General features: G+C 33.7%; 1 protein-coding gene across 3 annotated transcripts in view; it reads right to left on the reverse strand.

Moving 5' to 3' along the window:
- Window positions 1-18,335, reverse strand: part of Pisd (phosphatidylserine decarboxylase) — a 158,607-nt gene that overhangs the window by 90,853 nt on the left and 49,419 nt on the right. Inside the window, exon 1 of one of the 3 annotated variants that reach the window (XM_035353322.2) lies at window positions 7,055-7,242. The exons of the other annotated variants lie outside the window; for them this stretch is intronic. The gene's annotated coding sequence lies outside the window, so the exon portion shown is untranslated. Of the gene's footprint in view, window positions 1-7,054; window positions 7,243-18,335 lie in introns of those variants that run through there. 3 annotated transcript variants of the gene reach the window in all.

Consider the following 18,335-nt stretch of genomic DNA (forward strand, 5'->3'; position numbering starts at 1 on the left):
CAAAGCATTCGATGACAAATTAAAACTAGATTTTTTACAGTTCTAATTTTCATAGAGATTAAATTATTTTTAGAAAGATAGGTACTTTTAGAAAGATAAAAGGGTAGAGAATTTGAAAATGCAAAAATCCGAAATCACTATTTTTTGAAGATTTTGGGTTTCCAACACCCTTTAAGATCAAAATTATTCGACAATGCTTCCCTAAAATATCGAAAGAGAAGGTGAATTCCTTATCAGCAAAGGCTATTCGCAACGAAAGAAAAATTCTTTATTTCCTGAAAAAAAAGGGGGGAGAATAGGGAGCACACAGAGATAAAATACTAAAATGCATTCATTTCTTGACAGATTTATAATGGTAAGCAATTACGAGTACAGACACATGAGGTAAATTTCTAAAACTGTACAAACGTCAGTAGGAAGTTCTGTTGCTTCAAGAAGACAGGTTAAGCTTTTTATGTTACTACGAATAGCTTCATTCCCTGACTCTCCTTTGAAGCTGCTTTGTAAGAGATAGTGAGAAACGAAAAAAGATCTTCTGACGTCAAAAATGGAGAGCACCTGAATGACAGCTGAAGACGTCACAGAGGTGCTAAGTATAAAGACATAAAAAGAAAAATATTTGAAGAAACGAAACGCTGAGAGATTTATGTAACTAAAACAATGCATGATTACATTTTACGAAATTTGTTGCAATAAGGAGAAGATTTGCTGAAAATCAAAAAACCTTGCTGAGCTGCAATTTCCTTGGCTCTCCCTATGTACGACATAATTTCATTTAGAATGACTTCATTGAAATCAACCTTACCTACCTAGCAGGCAGCGTTTGAAAGAGTGCTTTGTCATAATAAATTACTCCTACCTATCCAACACTCTTCGCTCACCAGTAGTTAAGACATCGGTTTGAGTTCGTATTCCAAGCGAAAGAACTAAGTGCATACTTGGTTTTTCCCAAGTGTTATATGAATGCAAGCTAGTTTCCCTCGAAAGTTCTGGACGAAAACATCCCTCACCTTACTCAAACAGCCTTTGGGTGGCGGTTTTTTTTTTGGGGGGGGGGGGATATTCAAGCAACCGAACCTAGAGCTCTTGATGCTAGACTGCTGCCTGCCCTGAAAAACAAAAGTGGTGGACACTTTTTTTGCTGACGAGTGCTTTGCCATATTCAGATAGCCTAGCCTAGCACTATTAATGCTAGAATACTGCAGGCCCAAGTCCAGCTAGCTTAGGAAGACTCGTGGTTCGACTCCCAGGAAGAACACAGTTGATTTATTGTTTCGTTTTACTTTCGAAAAATGATCTAAGTTCCTGCAGCCTAAACTAAATACTCGAGACCTAGTCGATATTAGTCCACCAAATACCAGGCGATGATAAATCATCTCACCTAACTTTGGTCAACTTTAGGAGCCCCTTTCAGTAGGAGAGAACGTAGAGAATTACTGGATTCTCTGGTGCATACTCTAGTGGTGTAAATTAACCATTCCAACCAGTTGGGAGCTCCGTGGTTCGATTTCTGGCAAAGGTACAGTGGGTTTTCCTTTAATTTTTCACTCTGAAAAACCTAATAGTCTCTACACAGGTACATGTGAGATACCAGAAATTTAACATTGGCCGTACAGGTGTAAATCCCGCCGCACTAATGCAGTTCTGCTTCAAATCTGAGGGAGAACACTATTCCGTTTTGATGGCTATCAACACTCACATTCCAGTTACACTCTTCAATGGGTACAAACGGACACAGCTTGCATTACAAATTTAGGACTGACAGATATAGCACCTGTCTGAGAAGAAAGAATTGCTCATCTGCCAACCGCCGAAGGGTTAAGGAAGATGGAGATCAGATTTGGGTAAATATCCAGATTCAGTTGTCCTCGTCAAGTTTCTTTTCAAAGAAACCGTTCTTATGTCTAAAGAATACACAATTATAAAATTACTAGGTAATACACAGACATATACATACACAAATAAACAATAGCACACAGTACTAGGCACCGCTTAATGTGATCGCAGTTAATGCTATCATTCGGACCAAGGCCAAGTGTTTTGCTATAGAGTACCTTTGCAAATAAATGCAAATACCTTATTCAGTTCATTTTCTATTAACATCGCTAATAGAAAATGAACTGAATAAGAGTGTGCAGTCGCTAAAGAAAATGAAAGAGAAGCAAATGGGCTAAAGTTAAGAGGTGCTTTTAAATCATTCCGATATTGTTATTGAACTGCCGAAGTTTCACTCGTTTGTAAACGAAAACATAGAAAATACACCGCTTATTGTGAGCAACAATTCGGTTAATTTTATCAAAATACCGCAGAATTAATTTTTTAAACTCAAGTAATGCCACCAAATAAAAGACAAGATCGCTAAATAATCTAAAGTCGAAATAGAGCAGTTGTTCCCAAACGTTTTAAAATCGCAACCTCATTTTATGTGCTCCGGCCGTATTGCGATCCAGAGCCTCAGGACTATGTACTTTAAAATATGTTTGGACGCCTATTACACAATTTTTCAGTAACCTTGCGAGCTCCAAAAAATTTTTTGCGACCCCTAGTTTGAAGCCTACTAAAATAGAGCATAGAAATTATGAAACAGCAGCAATAAGCCGCAAAGCAGCTTGGTTTTGATTTAAGACTACTATGTGCAAAGGAGTCCGTTTCTCAGGTTTTACGAAGATCGACTAGATTTATCAGAATTAACGAATAATGAAGTGGGATTCTAAATGCCTTTGCTTTTTCGCGCGAAAGTATTTGAAAAATATCCCAAACATATTTCCCAAAAAGTCGGGAAAAATTTAAGTTGTAGCTTCAATAACAGCTACAGGTTGAAATGGGCGGGACACCAGAATTTCATCATTGGATTAAATTTCGTACAGGTATAGTCCCGCCGCACTAACAGTACAACTCCGTTCCAAGTTTGTGGGAGAAAACCCGGTCGTCTCCCAACCCTCTTTTTCTACCACAAACCGATGGAAGTAAGAAAGGACTTCTTTCTTCTTACCTCAATCCACGAACCTCTCTAAAGGACTGTGACACAAAATACATGCTAGACGCTTTCTGAAACAAATTCAAGAAAATCATTTAATAAATTCCTGAAGAATAAAATGATGAAATTGACGAATTTCTTATAAATGCTGAGATCAGGAATATCCTACGAATATTAGTTATATCTCTGTTAAATCAGTTACATTCTACTGATATTCTGAAACATATTATTTCTCATTGCTTAATAATGTTATCCAAATAATCCTACATAAACGTAATCACATTAAGCAGCGCCTACTGTAGCTACAATATTTGTATTATCATTAAGTACCCTTATGTTTAGCGAGTAACAGTATGAATTTATAAATTAGAAACAAAATTTAAATTCAACTGCGAAAGAACGCAAACGGTCTGGAAAGCAATCAAATGCTTTCAACAATATGCATTGTGTCCTAAATATTAAATATTAAGTAAGAAATTAAATATCTCCGTCATTTTTTTTTTCATATAGGAATAAATTTTTTCCTATAATTAGTATAAAATTTTTTTAAATATAAGTACAGGGAACGTAGATTTCGCAATAGTGTAGTTGCAAAAATTGAGACTGGATAAAGGTTTTTTTTTTTTTTTTTTTTTTTTTTTTTTTCAGGCTTCCCTGCCTCTTGAAATAAATCAAACTACAGGTCTACGCCCCCTTCGGGCACTTCGTGGAGGTTCAACCTCCACTATTACCCTTCCAGGGAAGCAGCGCACCACCTGGAATTCACCAGGCAGCACCGGTCGTCTAATGCTCCTACCAGTCGCATGGGCGAGTCCGTCGCAGTGGGCCGTATAACAGCTTTAAATAATATTAAAATCTTGTAGTTTAAATAATTTAAATAGATGAACATTAAGGTATTTGTGAATGGCAATATTTGAAACCAGACTCGAGTGCCTCGTGCGACTCTCGCACGAAGAATGTAATTTATTTTTAAATGTTAGAATATGTTTTCTCTTCTTGTTTGTATGTCGCCATTTTGAGTGCTAAATAAAGTTTTTTTTCTGTGTTCCATCATTGGAGTTGCTTCATATTGCCAAAGAAGTATCACAGTCTTAATTATTTTGGAGGCACCGACCGAGATCGAATAATCGTGCGTATTTTTATTTCATTAGTTCATCACTGAACATAATATTAGTGATACCAGATTATTACTTACTGTTAATATTGAATTGCTTTATTTTATTAGTTCATCACTGAACGCAATATTAGCGATACCAGATTATTGCTTTCTGTTAATATTGAATTGCTTTATTTTATTAGTTTATCACTGAACGCAATATTAGCGATACCAGATTATAACTTCCTGTTGATATTGAATTGCCTTATTTTATTAGTTCATCACTGAACGTAACTTCCTGTTGATACTGAATTGTCTTATTTTATTAGTTCATCACTAAATATAATATTAGTGATACCAGATTATAACTTCCTGTTGATATTGAATTGCCTTATTTTATTAGTTCATCACTGAACGTAACTTCCTGTTGATATTGAATTGTCTTATTTAATTTGTTCATCACTGAACGTAATATTAGTGATATCAGGTTATTACTTCCTGTTAACACTGAACTGCCTTATTTTATTAGTTTATCACTTGAACGTAAACTTAGTGATACCATTTTAATGCCATTTCTACTAGAGCTCAAAGGAAAAGAAAAATAATTGAAGAGCAGATCTTGGAACCGATGAAGGAAGAAAATAAAGCATCCAGAGATGTATTGGAAGAAGAAGTTAAATCACCAGAATTAAAAGAGGAAGATGTTCACGAAAATTTAAAAAACGATAAAGAAATTAATATTGAGAATCATTTTGCAATGCAGCGTTATCATCATCTTTCGGCTTTTGATTTAATATCAAAGCCGCTACTAATAGACGAAGAAAACAATTGTCGAAAGCAAATGACAAATGAATATTATCCGAAAGGCACAGATGAACTGAGGAAAGGCTTTGCTGTGAATTATAGCCGAGGAACTGGTCCACCATGGAAGTGCTCTAGGCGCCGTCAAGAAAAAAAAGTAAGACTAATTTGAACACTGGTCCATTTTCTTCCTATTTAAATGTGGTGTAAAAATACTTGTTTAAAACTTAAAATTTTCGGCCTGAAAATTTGGAAACTTACGAGAGATCTTTTCTCTTTAAGCAATTTAGCAAGCCGAGCTTATAAACTTTCGAATTTTACAGAACTTTTCCCTTCGGCAAAAGTCTCTGCGTTGGGGTAGAGGTTGTAACAGCTTTAAATAATATTAAAATCTTGTAGTTTAAATAATTTAAATAGATGAACATTAAGGTATTTGTGAATGGCAATATTTGAAACCAGACTCGAGTGCCTCGTGCGACTCTCGCACGAAGAATGTAATTTATTTTTAAATGTTAGAATATGTTTTCTCTTCTTGTTTGTATGTCGCCATTTTGAGTGCTAAATAAAGTTTTTTTCTGTGTTCCATCATTGGAGTTGCTTCATATTGCCAAAGAAGTATCACAGCCGTTACCCAGCAAACCGAGGGGAACCAAGCCCTCCGGCTACGGCTCCACACCGCTCAGGACATGCCAGTCCCCGAGGCCGGCCAATAAATAACCTTTCCCAGGGGCTTCAGAACCACCAAGTTCATAAATTTTATCCCCCGTGGCCGAGACTGCCTAGGTACAGATCCTAGCCAGTAGCTTCGCAGAGTTCTCTAAGTCGACCCCCGGGGGGGGGATAAAGGATATTTGTGAACACGGTGGATATCAGTCACGTAAATTTATGTTGTTGTTAGCACCAGAGCTGCCATTAGTCTCGAAACTCACTTTTCGTCCGCATCACTTTTGTGTCCGAATCACTTTCCGAATTGTTGCCACCAAACGTTATTGCGATCTATTATTTAAAAAAATAAATAATGAAAAATCTGTATGTATGTTCTTCACAGCGTAGAAAAACTGCGGCACCTAGACACACTGCATATTAAAAATTTGTAATACACGCAAGAACATGCGCACTGAAAGCCTGAATTTTGAATTTCGAATTTGTTTTTGATTTATTTCACATTTGGTGCGAATTTAAAGAATTTTTTTTTCAACAAACTCAGCGATTTGAAAACGAGATGTGGCAACACTCTCCAGAATAAAACATTTTTATCTCCAGAACGCCAAACTCTTGTCATTCGGCAAAATGTAAGATAAGATATTTATCTGTCAGTTTTAAGCAACAAATTAGCTGTTTGAAAGTAACTTGCTACCACTGCTTCAAATTGAATACTTATTATCTCCACGCACCAGTATGTTGCCATTCAGTAAAGTGTAAAATACTGAATTTTCAAATTTAATCTTTCTGTGACTAAGTAGCAAGCCAAATGATTGAAAAGCAATGAACGCAGTTCTTATTTCCACTTTTTAATCTGATCGATTTTTTAAACAAATGCATTTAAATCATGAGATTTCTAAGTAGAAAGATTAAATATTTTTAAGACATGACTCTAGCTGGACTAACTAAAATCATCATATGCTTTTTTCTTCGTTTTTCTTTTGTATGATAATTCTTTTAGGCAGCATGTCGCTCGAGTAGCTAGTTTTCAAAAAATAACATAGCAAATATAAAATAATGTATTTCGTCCTAACACTCTAACGGAAATTCTAAAGATATGCAGTTCTTTAAATATTTGTGATTTTCTCTTAAATTTTAATTGGTGTAACAGCGAAGAAAGCGATACCTAATAATAACACAAAAAAGCAAAAGATTGTATTAGCACGTTAAGTTCAAGAACAGACCGGCAACCTCGATGCTCAGTGAGAGCATAAAAACCTTAACAAATCATCTGGTGTGACGTTAAAATCTGAATCCTTTCAGATTTTCTTTCTTTACCTTCATATTATTTTATATCTTTCTTTGAAGAAAAGATAAAGAACTAAATTTCTCAATATTTATTATTACGGATAATTAACTTAGCTTAAAAGTTTCTTTTTAGAAATTGGCATCATAATTTTAAAACACGATCGGGAAAAGGAGGGAGTTTTTTCATCGTTTATCATCAGACATTTCTTGAAAAACACATAAAAACTTACCGCTCACTTTCACAAAAATAAATGGAGCAAAAACAACAGCAAGAAAACAGGCGTAGCTTTCCAGGTAATACGTATACTCAATACGAAACCAATTATTGCATTAATGGGAGGCACACTGTTAAAGATGGAAGTGCTTCCCTTTCTTAAACCAATTTCTTTTTTTCCTTCGGCACCCGCACAGCAATTAATCACAGCAAAAATGATGTTACGGCGGTGTTATTCGCCTTTACGCTGCAAGACACTAGCGTTGCCTTGGCAACGCGGACCGCCATTGTGCATAATACAACGACTCGAACAGATTACAGATTTCTTTTCTCATAATTTTGGTATCCTGTACCTTTTTTCGCAGAATCCGGAAATCTTTTTTGAACAAGCAATAAGATATGGCAGGTGCTTTCAAGACAGGTTATGAAGTAGGGTAGTCAGCCATAAACGAAATTGATTTCGAATTAAAAAATACATATATGTAACCATCATTCGCACACAGCTGGATGTCCTATTGCGCTCGTACATTACTTATCAGCGACGCGATAGAGTTCATTTTACGATGCATTATCAACACGTACTCCCGGAAAATATTTATTATTAACAGTGCTTCATACATATTTAAGGTAACCTGAATTTTCTGATGCCATTCTGAATAAATCAAATTTGACAATTAAAGAGAGGAAAAGTATTTACAGTTCGACGAGTTTTTCGATTAAAACTTCTAAACGTCTAAGACTTCGAAGAGTTTTTCGATTAAAAATTTAAAAAAAATTCAAAAAGGATTTAAAAATTGAATAGTTACAAGATTAAAAAGAAACTAGTCTAGTCTCAGTATGCACATTTCAGTTTAACATTTAAAAATTGTTAAACTGAGCAGTTACCACATGCTATCAGTTTACAATTTAATTATCCCTGGAAGTTAGAGGCACATAATGTATGGTCTTATATTTAACATATACTGTTCAAAACGGGGGAGGGGGAGAAAAGAAAAAAGCAAAAGAACAAGATTGCTAGGATATTATTTCAACGTAAATTAACATTACATGAGATTTGTGCATTTATTCTATTGAAAAAAGTCTTAAGTAGTTATAAGTAGTTATACATTCATTTTACTAGATCGCTTGCGCAAGGATTTTGCAGTAAAGCAATTAATTTAACAATATTTATCTCAAGAAACGTTTTCTTAAAAAGAAAAAAACAGCAAAACAGTTAGGCACTCGAAGCTCGTTACGCTTTAAAAGCAAACTACGCATTTCAACAGAATCGATCTCTGGTCCTTCCTTCTCAATCAGTGCTTTTATTCAACCAACATCAGTCTAAGGTCGAATTTTGCCTAAATTATAAATTCATCTTTGCTTTTTTTTATAAGTTTGACTGTTATGTATTTTATAATTATCAAATCCTTTATCTTCAATTTATCTTTTAAATTTGCTTATCAGAATTACAAAATTAAAAGTAATGTACACAATTCTTAATAACATAAATGGCGTTTTATATCAATAGTATAATTAATCAAAATAATTTCTAACATTCTACATTTTGTTACGGCAGGAAAAACGTTCCAATATATATGAAGAATTTTCAACCGATAGTAAAATGAGTTTAAGCATGAAAAAGTTATTCTGTGCTAAAAGTGGAAACAAGAAGAACTGAAATTCAGTAACTCTAATAAGAGCTATTCATGTGCGGAAGCCAATATTTCTTGCAAAGTATTTTTCTTTTTATTTTCTTAGTATTAAACACAGGTCGCTAAACTTAAAATATGAAGCCTTTCATACTTTCAATAATAGCGAATAGAATATAAGAATAATGGCACTCAGAAAAGGGAAGTGCAATAAACTCTCTAAGGCAATTGGGAAAATAGTTAACGGATATTTTTACACATAGGCTTTACAATAGTATTTTTTGCTTAAACCGGGACATTTTTTGTTCAAACCGGAAAACTTCTGCTAAAGTACTCACAACAGGCAATAAAACCTATTAGGATAACTGCCTATGATTGAAAACCCTAAATAAAGAAGTTGTTAACAAACAAACCACAATGAGTTAAAAGAAATTTTAATAACTCATATGAATAACGAGTATGAACTCATATGAATAATATACATATCTTTAAAGCTCTTGAAAGGTAGGAAAAAAAGCTGTGTTTAAAATGTTTCAATATGAGATCTGTTGCACTTTCACATCGCGAATTTCCTCAAAGGGAAATCTCTACGGAGGCCAGCCTAAAATATAATATATTACATTTTAAGCTGTAAATGTAATGTTGGGTTTATTCTTAAAAGACTGTGTTATGTATATTCCAATAAAAAGGGCGAGTGAAATAACATTTTGATATTATGTGCTTATAGCTCTTATTAAATGTTTTTCGTATACATGAAAAGCATGTAATAAGAAGCAATTATATGTTTGTCCAAATGTAACGGAAGTCATTTTTCTTTCAAACTCACTGATATGATTCAAAATTTTTTAAAAATTTACATATTTCTTTCTTAAAACTTGCAATGCGGATATCCATCCTCTTTAAAAAAAAGATGCAGATATGTGTAGTACTTTAATAAGTTTTCATGTTCATTTAATTGTGATAAATTGTGACGTGCTATTTAGATGTTCCAAAAGACAAAATGGAATTGCAAGCTTAAATAAAAGACTGATTCGACAATTTTCTTTTTAATACTCCTTTGGCTCTTAGACTATCGAAAAAAAAATTGTCTTATACAGGATGGCTCATAGAAAATGTCTTCCAATTGATTTGCCATCCATTTCCATTAACTACGAAATATCTATTATAAAGCCTATCTTTTGGTAGCATCTCTATTCATGCAACACATGACCACTCGATACGACCAGTTTGTATTCCGAGGTTTTGATGTATCGGTATATAGCCACGGTTTATCTTAAGTTACTTTTTTAAACATACAGTTTTACTTTAAACTGAAGCAAACCTTTTCTTACTGGTTTAGTTTTATGAAAACAATACGCGAACCTTGTCAAGATGTATGCATTACATATGTAAAGGTATACGATATATAGATCTCGTCAGAGTTCGTAGTTTTTCAATGCAGACTGAGAAAGATAGCGTCCCCCAACTATGGAAACAAATTAGCTAGAAGCAGGAGATGTCAAAAATAAGCAATATGTTGGAGCAGAGGACGTGAAAAATGCGCAGCGCCCTCGCCGGAATTCAAATTGCGAGCCTTCCGATTGTTAGCCGGATGTGCTTTCTAGCTGCACCACGAAGGCACATAGTAAGAGGGGAGAAATGCATTACATTCTCCCCCACTTAAAATGCAATTGAGATAGCCGGGACAAAATCGTCAACCCGTTCGTAAGGAATCAGCGTCCAAAACCTTTTAGTTCGGGCGCCACTTATACAGACTATTAGACATTTTATTTTGGAGCAGGAAACGTAAAACATCTCACCAGGCCTAGAATTCCGGACCTTCCGATTACTAGTCGAACATGCTTTTCAGTTACACCACGAAGCCCCGGGGTAAAGAGGGAGAAAAACCTTACAAAATTAACGGCAGTTTCAAACAATTATTTCAGCTGTTTTCATTCTTGTTTTCCTACTCATGTTCATTTTCCTAAATTACATATAACTGTAAAAGACAGGATGCGTCTCACATGAAATACCCTACATAACATCTTGTTTCTTAGTTTAAAGGTATCTTAAATGAAACGCGAAAGCGAAAAATTAAACAAAATACGTGATAGCCTATGTCCAATCAGAAAAGCAATGTTTATTTTAACTGAAAATAAAAGACAGACTATGCAGCTTTATAACTACTACAAATTTGGATCGCAGCTCATGAGTTTCTCTTTAACATCCAAAACAAAAGTAGACATAAAATAATAGCATAATACGCATCTTAATTTTTTATTTGAATAGTTCATTATTTTCTCGTGAAATATTCTAGATAGCTCTGTATTTAAGTTCTTCAGATCACTCTCGTGGAAAGAAATTCACGAAACTTTATTTTAAATATCACAAAAATTAGTACATTCATTTCTTTTTTACGAAAAGTTACAACATAACTTTTAAGTATGCTAGGAAAATAAAAAGTGAATGATCCGTGTAATACGAAACATACTTTTATTTGATAACTTCAAAAATATGCCGTGAAAGAATTATAGAATTAATAACAAATGCGATTACACCATCGCAGCACTAGAAACCCGACATACTTCCGTTAATACTGCTCAGAAATTGGATTCTAGCAGAGCTTGCAGAAAATAATAAAAGTTACTTTCCTGGTTTGGCAATAGAATTGACACTTACGACAGCGAATTTATCTCGATAGAAATTCCATGAATGTTTAATTAAAATACAGTGTTTCTCTGTTATAGCGCTTTCGGTCATTCTGCGGTTGCGGATATTATGTTGTTATTGGCTGAAACCATATTATGATACCGCTGCTGCGACATAATTTGCTTTTAGCACCAAGCTAGTAAGTAATTCTTCGAATGTTTAAAATCTCTCTCGATGACGATCATTAGTATAAAACCATGAATCGATGACCATTAAAATTTAATAATTAAAAATGTCCATGCTCGGAAGTTTAATTTTTCAGGAAACGTCGAAGGCCAAACAGCTGAAATTTTCAGAAATGTTTCTAATAATATAGCTTTTTGTACGTTACATTCTAATAAATCAAGTAAATTTACGTACATACAAAGGCTAGCATTTGTTTTCGGGCACTCGTGTTGTTGAAATTTATTTGCATAGATCTTGTACTAATATAGAAATATATACTTCCATTTTTTTATTTCTGATACAATTATTTTTTACCTATTTTACGTCTTTGCAAAACAAATATCATCAAATCAAAATATTCTTTGAAATAAAATAATTTAATCAAAAAGTGTTGACACTCGAAATTCAATTCACAATATGTTTTGGCACATGCTGTTACTTGTTACAATTCTTTGTTTTACAAGACACTATGTATCACAAGAATTATCACGTGCATTTGGAAATTATTATCTGTGTTAGCAAAATATACTAATGTTTTTATATCTCAAGTGAACATGGAAAGATACTAAAAATAACAATTTCTGTGAGAAATTTAAATATTCAGCATTTTAAAGATGGAAAAGTATTCCAAATATCCAAAAATTCCTCACTATAAAGTGTTCAACTATCTTTGATATTACGGAAACGATGGAAATTGTGTGGAACTGATGAAAATGCACTGAAATGTTAATCACATTCGAAACTAACAGCTAGGAATCTGAGATTTATAATATGAAAAATTAAGCAAGATCCAAACATTAGTGCTATAAAACTTACAGCATATTTAGAAGAACGACTTGAAATAAAAATTATCCCTGAAACTGTTAAAAGAATCATCAAGACACAAAAAAATTCAGAGTTACAGCGCAGGTTGTTTACTGAATTGTAGCAACAGGTGTACTCACGCTCATGAACAGTCGTAGCATAGTCTTCTCGAAAGAGATAGACAAGCATAGTGCGCGCAGTCGTGACTCAACGAACTGAGTCGAATTCTGAACAAAAAGTTTCGGAACCAAAAAGGACGTATTTTAAGCGGACGTATAACAAGGTATCACTCTGATTTCATATCTAGTATTAAATACCTATGTACATAATTTATCCGTTCTTCTATAAAATATGCAGTGTTTCCCATAATGTGGGTAACCTTATAATTGTGTACTCAATTCTGACTTTCCTCCCGCATATTAACGAAGATGCCAGTTAAAATACAAAAGTGATAATAATCCACTTTCCTAAATTTTAATAGTTCTTCATGACGCCCAGACGGTATAGTGGTTAGGGAAGCTGACTGCGATACCAAAGGGCCTGGGTTCGAATCCCGGAGAAGGCATGGTTGTCGTCTCTTCATAAGCGGCAAAGATGGCCCACCTATAAGGTGCCTCCATAATAAAGTGACCACCATTTCTGGTCTTAGTAGTGGCCAAGCCGAAGGCGGCTGAGGCGGCTGATTTGGGGAAAAAAATAGTTCATATATAAATAAATAATGCATAAGATCAAAGAAAAACCAATTCGTTTTAATATCCGACTAATTATACGATACCATTTCGTGAGTAAAAGTAGTAAGGTAATATAACAGCGAAAGATCCCATTATTATTCTAGACAGGAATTATTCGTGACCTACTGACTTACTCAACCTAAAAAGAACAATTTAAGTAACAGAGAAACTTCTAGAAGCTTGGGCTAATAATGTGACCCACTTCTTTCTATCTTTAGGCAAAGATAGGTAATGCAAAGAGCACTGCTTCTGAAACGCAAATAGAAAACAGCTAAAAATAAAAATCTTTAAAAAATGAATGAAAAGTCGTAAACGTTTTGCTTTCATTTGGATGTACAGTTATTCTAGCCATACCTCGTTGTATTGAGCAGCCAGTCTTACTACATCTCAAACCTTTTTTTAAAGTAAAATTAGACCAAATAATAATCTAATGATAGCTTTGTAGCCTCTAGGATTCTTTAAATTAGCCTCCTTTTATTAGCATCAGAGGTGCTATTAGTCTAGAAACTCACTTTTTGTCCGAATTATTTTTCGAAAATTTAAGCGCCAAATATTACCGTGATGTATTATTAAAAAGAATAAAGAACCTGCATGTATGTTCGTCGGAAAACGACGATAATTAGAGCCATCTAATTATTAAAACATGCAGTCCTCCACCCGAACATGGGCACCTCAAAACCCGAATTTCTGCTTTTAATTTCTGCTTTAAGTTTTTAATTTCATATTTTGTACACATTTCGCTAGTATTTATTTAACGAACTCAGCGATTTGAAAGCGAGAAGTGCCAATACTACTTCAAATAAAATATTTTTATCTCCAGCGCGTCAAACTCTTGTCATTCATCAAAATTTAACATATTTATCTTTCGATTTCAATCCACAAATTCGGCTATTTGAAAGCACTGCCTCAAACAGCACACTTATTATCTTCACGCACCAGCGTGTTTCCATTTAATAAAGCGTACGGTATTTAACTTTCCAATTTAATCTTTCTGTAACTCGGTAGCAAACCAAGCGACTCAAAAGCAATAAACGCAGTTCTTAAAAATTTTTTTCTTTTTTACTTTTTAGTCTGATCAATTTTAATATAAAAGGCATTTAAATCATGAGATGTCTAAATAGAAATATTAAATATTTTTATGAAATGTTACTAGCTGGAGTAACTTAAATCACTATACACTTTTTTCTTTTTCAAAATAGCTTTTCCAGGCGGCTGGCCGCTCGAGAGGGTACCCCTAACACTCTGCTAGGAATTCTAAAGATACGATGTTTTTAAATATTTTGCACACGAATTTTACATGCGTAAGGGCAACGAAAGCGAAGCTTTAAAATAAAGCCAAAAAGACAATAAAATTTATGTTAGCAGAAGTATGTGCAAGAGCACACTGGTAACCAGCGACAGCTCAGTTGGTGCATAAAAATCTTTAACAAATCGTCTGGTGCGAATCTAATCATTATTTACTTCCTTGTACTACGTAAAGTAAGTATTGTAATCGCGAACAATTTCGGGTATCATATTTCAACGAAAATATCCATTTTGACCGCTCTCGAATCCACCCGAACAATGTTTTTGCGTGACATCTGTACGTAAGGGCAGAATAAAGGACTCTTTTTTTTTTCCAAAACGGATTGTAAAATGGATTTAAGATGTATTCAGAAGAGACACTTTCGTGAAGTACTTAATGAATGCAAAACTCAAAAACGAATAGACTCAGAAAGTTGAAGGCTGTATTTGGGACTGCTCTAACATGTTAGTTGGGCTCGTCCCTTTTTGCTTGCAGTGGCCACACCAACTTTTATATATGTATATACTTACTCTGTTACCCAGCTCGATGAGCTCAGTTTTTTTATTATTATATATGGGTATACTGCGTATTTTTTGCTTTAAAAGTGAATGAACTACGTTGTTCTTATGTTCCAATTAATGTTTTTATGCCTTTAGTTAATGTTTATGCAACAGTGGTAGAATTATTAACAGTTTAAAAGTTGTTTACGTAGTACTAAGCTTGACACTGCCCTTTGTTTACATTTGAAAGTAGAATAATGACTTTTTTTACTTTTCGGACACCGAAGTAAATATAATAATTTAATTCTAAAGTTCGTCTAGAAGTTAGAGAAATAAATAACTAACAAAATTAACTTCGGCTACAAAATTATTCAAGGTATTTACAATACAAAGTTTTAATTTAAAATCTAACTTGACTCCGCTAATATACAACTATTACTTTTCTTTCACAGACAAATGACCAACTAATACACCGTTGAAGGCAGACAATTGCAGAAATGTTTCAGCACGACACAACACCACTTTCTTAGAGTCTCTCTTTTATAGAAAACTAACTTCATCTACATATTTTGATGAAAAATGCGAAACAGTGGAGCAACATGATAGATTTTAAAATCAGTCATGTTGCTTAGGAAAAAGGCGTTAAAAAAACGTGTGCATGGCGTGGACGCATTCAGCTGATCAATGTTTACGTTTACAGAGTGTTGAGCGTTCCCATACACACACACATATATATAGTCACCTGAAAAACCTGTTGTTGCTTGGAGTTGTTCAAAAAGTTCAAACTTTTGAAAACTAAAGATATACAAGTTGAGATTGATTTTTTTTTCACAATTCTTGTAACTTCCCACATATAGCTACGATAGAAAAGTAAAATATATCCCCACGACGACCTCTGACCAATAATACAATTGTGGCCTCTGAAAGGCGATTGCTTTGCGAAAATAAATTATATAGATAAGGAAACTTTTAGAAATCAAGTTGAAATCAAATAAATTATATAGATAAGGAAACTTTTAGAAATCAAGTTGAAATCAAATAAATTATATAGATAAGGAAACTTTTAGAAATCAAGTTGAAATCAAATAAATTATATAGATAAGGAAACTTTTAGAAATCAAGTTGAAATCAAATAAATTATATAGATAAGGAAACTTTTAGAAATCAAGTTGAAATCAAATAAATTATATAGATAAGGAAACTTTTAGAAATCAAGTTGAAATCAAATAAATTATATAGATAAGGAAACTTTTAGAAATCAAGTTTGCACTCATTGTTCATAAAGGAAATAAACAAAGGATAAAAAAAAAGGAGAATAACGATCAAAAATGCCCTTGACACTAAATATACGATACAGACATTCCGGCTTAAGAATAAATAATAAAGACAGCTAAAAAGTATCAAAGACCATTTGACAAATGCAATAAAAGCGCACTTTTTATTACTGTTCGCTATATGTACAATAAACGACATTTAACATAGTCTGTTACATACTCAGGCAGAATGAAATCGTTCCTTATGGTGCAGAATTTTATAAAGTTATTTCGTACGGTTTTCCCCAACTGAATGAGAAAACTGCCTAATGATATGAATTTCTGGAAAAACACTTATCATTTAATTCATTATAAGTAGATTTACAATCATCGTACAACATTTGGGTTTCAAATTATATATAAATATATATATATACTGCTCACCATTAAAATCTAACTAAAGATATATTTGTTTAGCATAATACAAGATGGTTAGAATCAATAGTACAATAAACATAATCGACAACTTATCATGAAAAGCGCCTTTAAAAATCATATTTTCCGTATTTGGATTAGACATCACATTCCGGAATAACGGGGCCATGGTTTACATAGAGTCATTCCTAGTAGAGATGGACAAAATCGCTTTTTTTTTTTATGGAATCAGATCAGAACCATTCGCTCATTGAAATTAATCGGTTCTTTTTTATGTATCACCGCTTATTAACAATAATCTTAATGAAAAAGGTCAGGAGCGAGGTGTGAATCAAGAGCGGTTAGAGAGGGTGAATTAGGTTAGTGGAAAGAATCGAACGAGCAGTGGGATTGGGACCACGTTGGAGCGAAGAGCGAAAAGAATGAATGAGGAGATCGGGAGAAAACGACTCAATGAAAATCTAACTCTCTAAACCGATTTCTTTCAACTGTAGAACTGTTCTTTCAACAACTGAAATGCACTAAAACCTCCTTTCTGCATAGAACTAACAGCACATTTATCGATTATCGAACTATACATATATAGATTATCTAACTATCAGCAAGTAAAAAGTTTATCGTTTACTTATATCTGAAACTGAGCGCACAAAGTTCCAAAATAAACAATAGGAAGTATTTTTGTGCTTAACCTGATGCAGCATAAAATTGTTCATTTCATTTTTATGTGAATTTAAAGAGTTTATAAGATTTTCTAAGTAGCTAAATTAATGAAAAGTTTACTATTCAGTTATTTTCATGAAGATAGATGCTAAGAAAAAGCAGATCTGAATGTTTATCATTGAAGCATGTGAATCTGAAATGATATTAAAGAAACAAGGTGAGATCGTGTGCTTATTTTTTGTCAGTATCCCAAATAGTTTACATAATGAAGAAGCATACAAAATTTTCATGGCATGCTGCTCAGTATCCATGCTCTTCGTTGCGCCATAATCAAGCGATGTTGTTTTTCACATGGTTATTACTGAAAAATGAAAAGTACTGATAGTAAAAATTAGCTGATAATGAATAGCACTGAAACTGATAACACTATTCCAAATAACACTACTTCCAAAATTAAAACTTTCATATCTACATAGCAGCAGTTATCCGATGAAAGTTTCAGTTTTCGTTTGATAGCTGGGATTAGCAAATGCTGCAAAATCATAGTGCAACCAGGAAACCAGCAAAAACATTTTGCTTAAACCCACGTTTTATAGTTATACGTTACTGTTAAGATACTGACGTTCGATAAACTGAGCAGTTCTGACAACTTTAAAGAATACATTAAGGTATGAAGAAGATGGTTCTTTTATTAAAATGAGTAACTTTATTGTGGCCACATATATTACAGTGTTCCACAATAAAGTTGCGAACGCAGTGTATTTCTATGGCCAAAGAAGTCTAAAGCACTATATTGATCAACACTATATGTCCTGTGAACATACAATGCATAATTTACGAATCATAATATATTAATATAACATATTAAAGAACATGTAAAAAAGGTAAAGGTAGATGTGGAAGTTAAATTTAACATAAAAATTAAAATCACCAAACACTACAATGAATTCTTTGGCCGAAAGCTTTTGTGCTACAAGACGTTTAACATAATAGCAGGTGGATACGAAGGCTAGCTGCCTGCTGGAAATCCAGTGGGCAACATTTTTTTTCGGAATTGACGCAAAATGGGATCTGAAGATTTAAGAGACAACGGATTCTCACAACACTCATTGATATTCCTTGAGGCGGATTCGAAGGCAGCTAGCCTC

The sequence above is a fragment of the Stegodyphus dumicola genome, chromosome 7, assembly GCF_044657685.1.
Source record: "Stegodyphus dumicola isolate Sdum_Otavi_A_Nest chromosome 7, ASM4465768v1".
NCBI lineage: Eukaryota > Metazoa > Arthropoda > Arachnida > Araneae > Eresidae > Stegodyphus > Stegodyphus dumicola.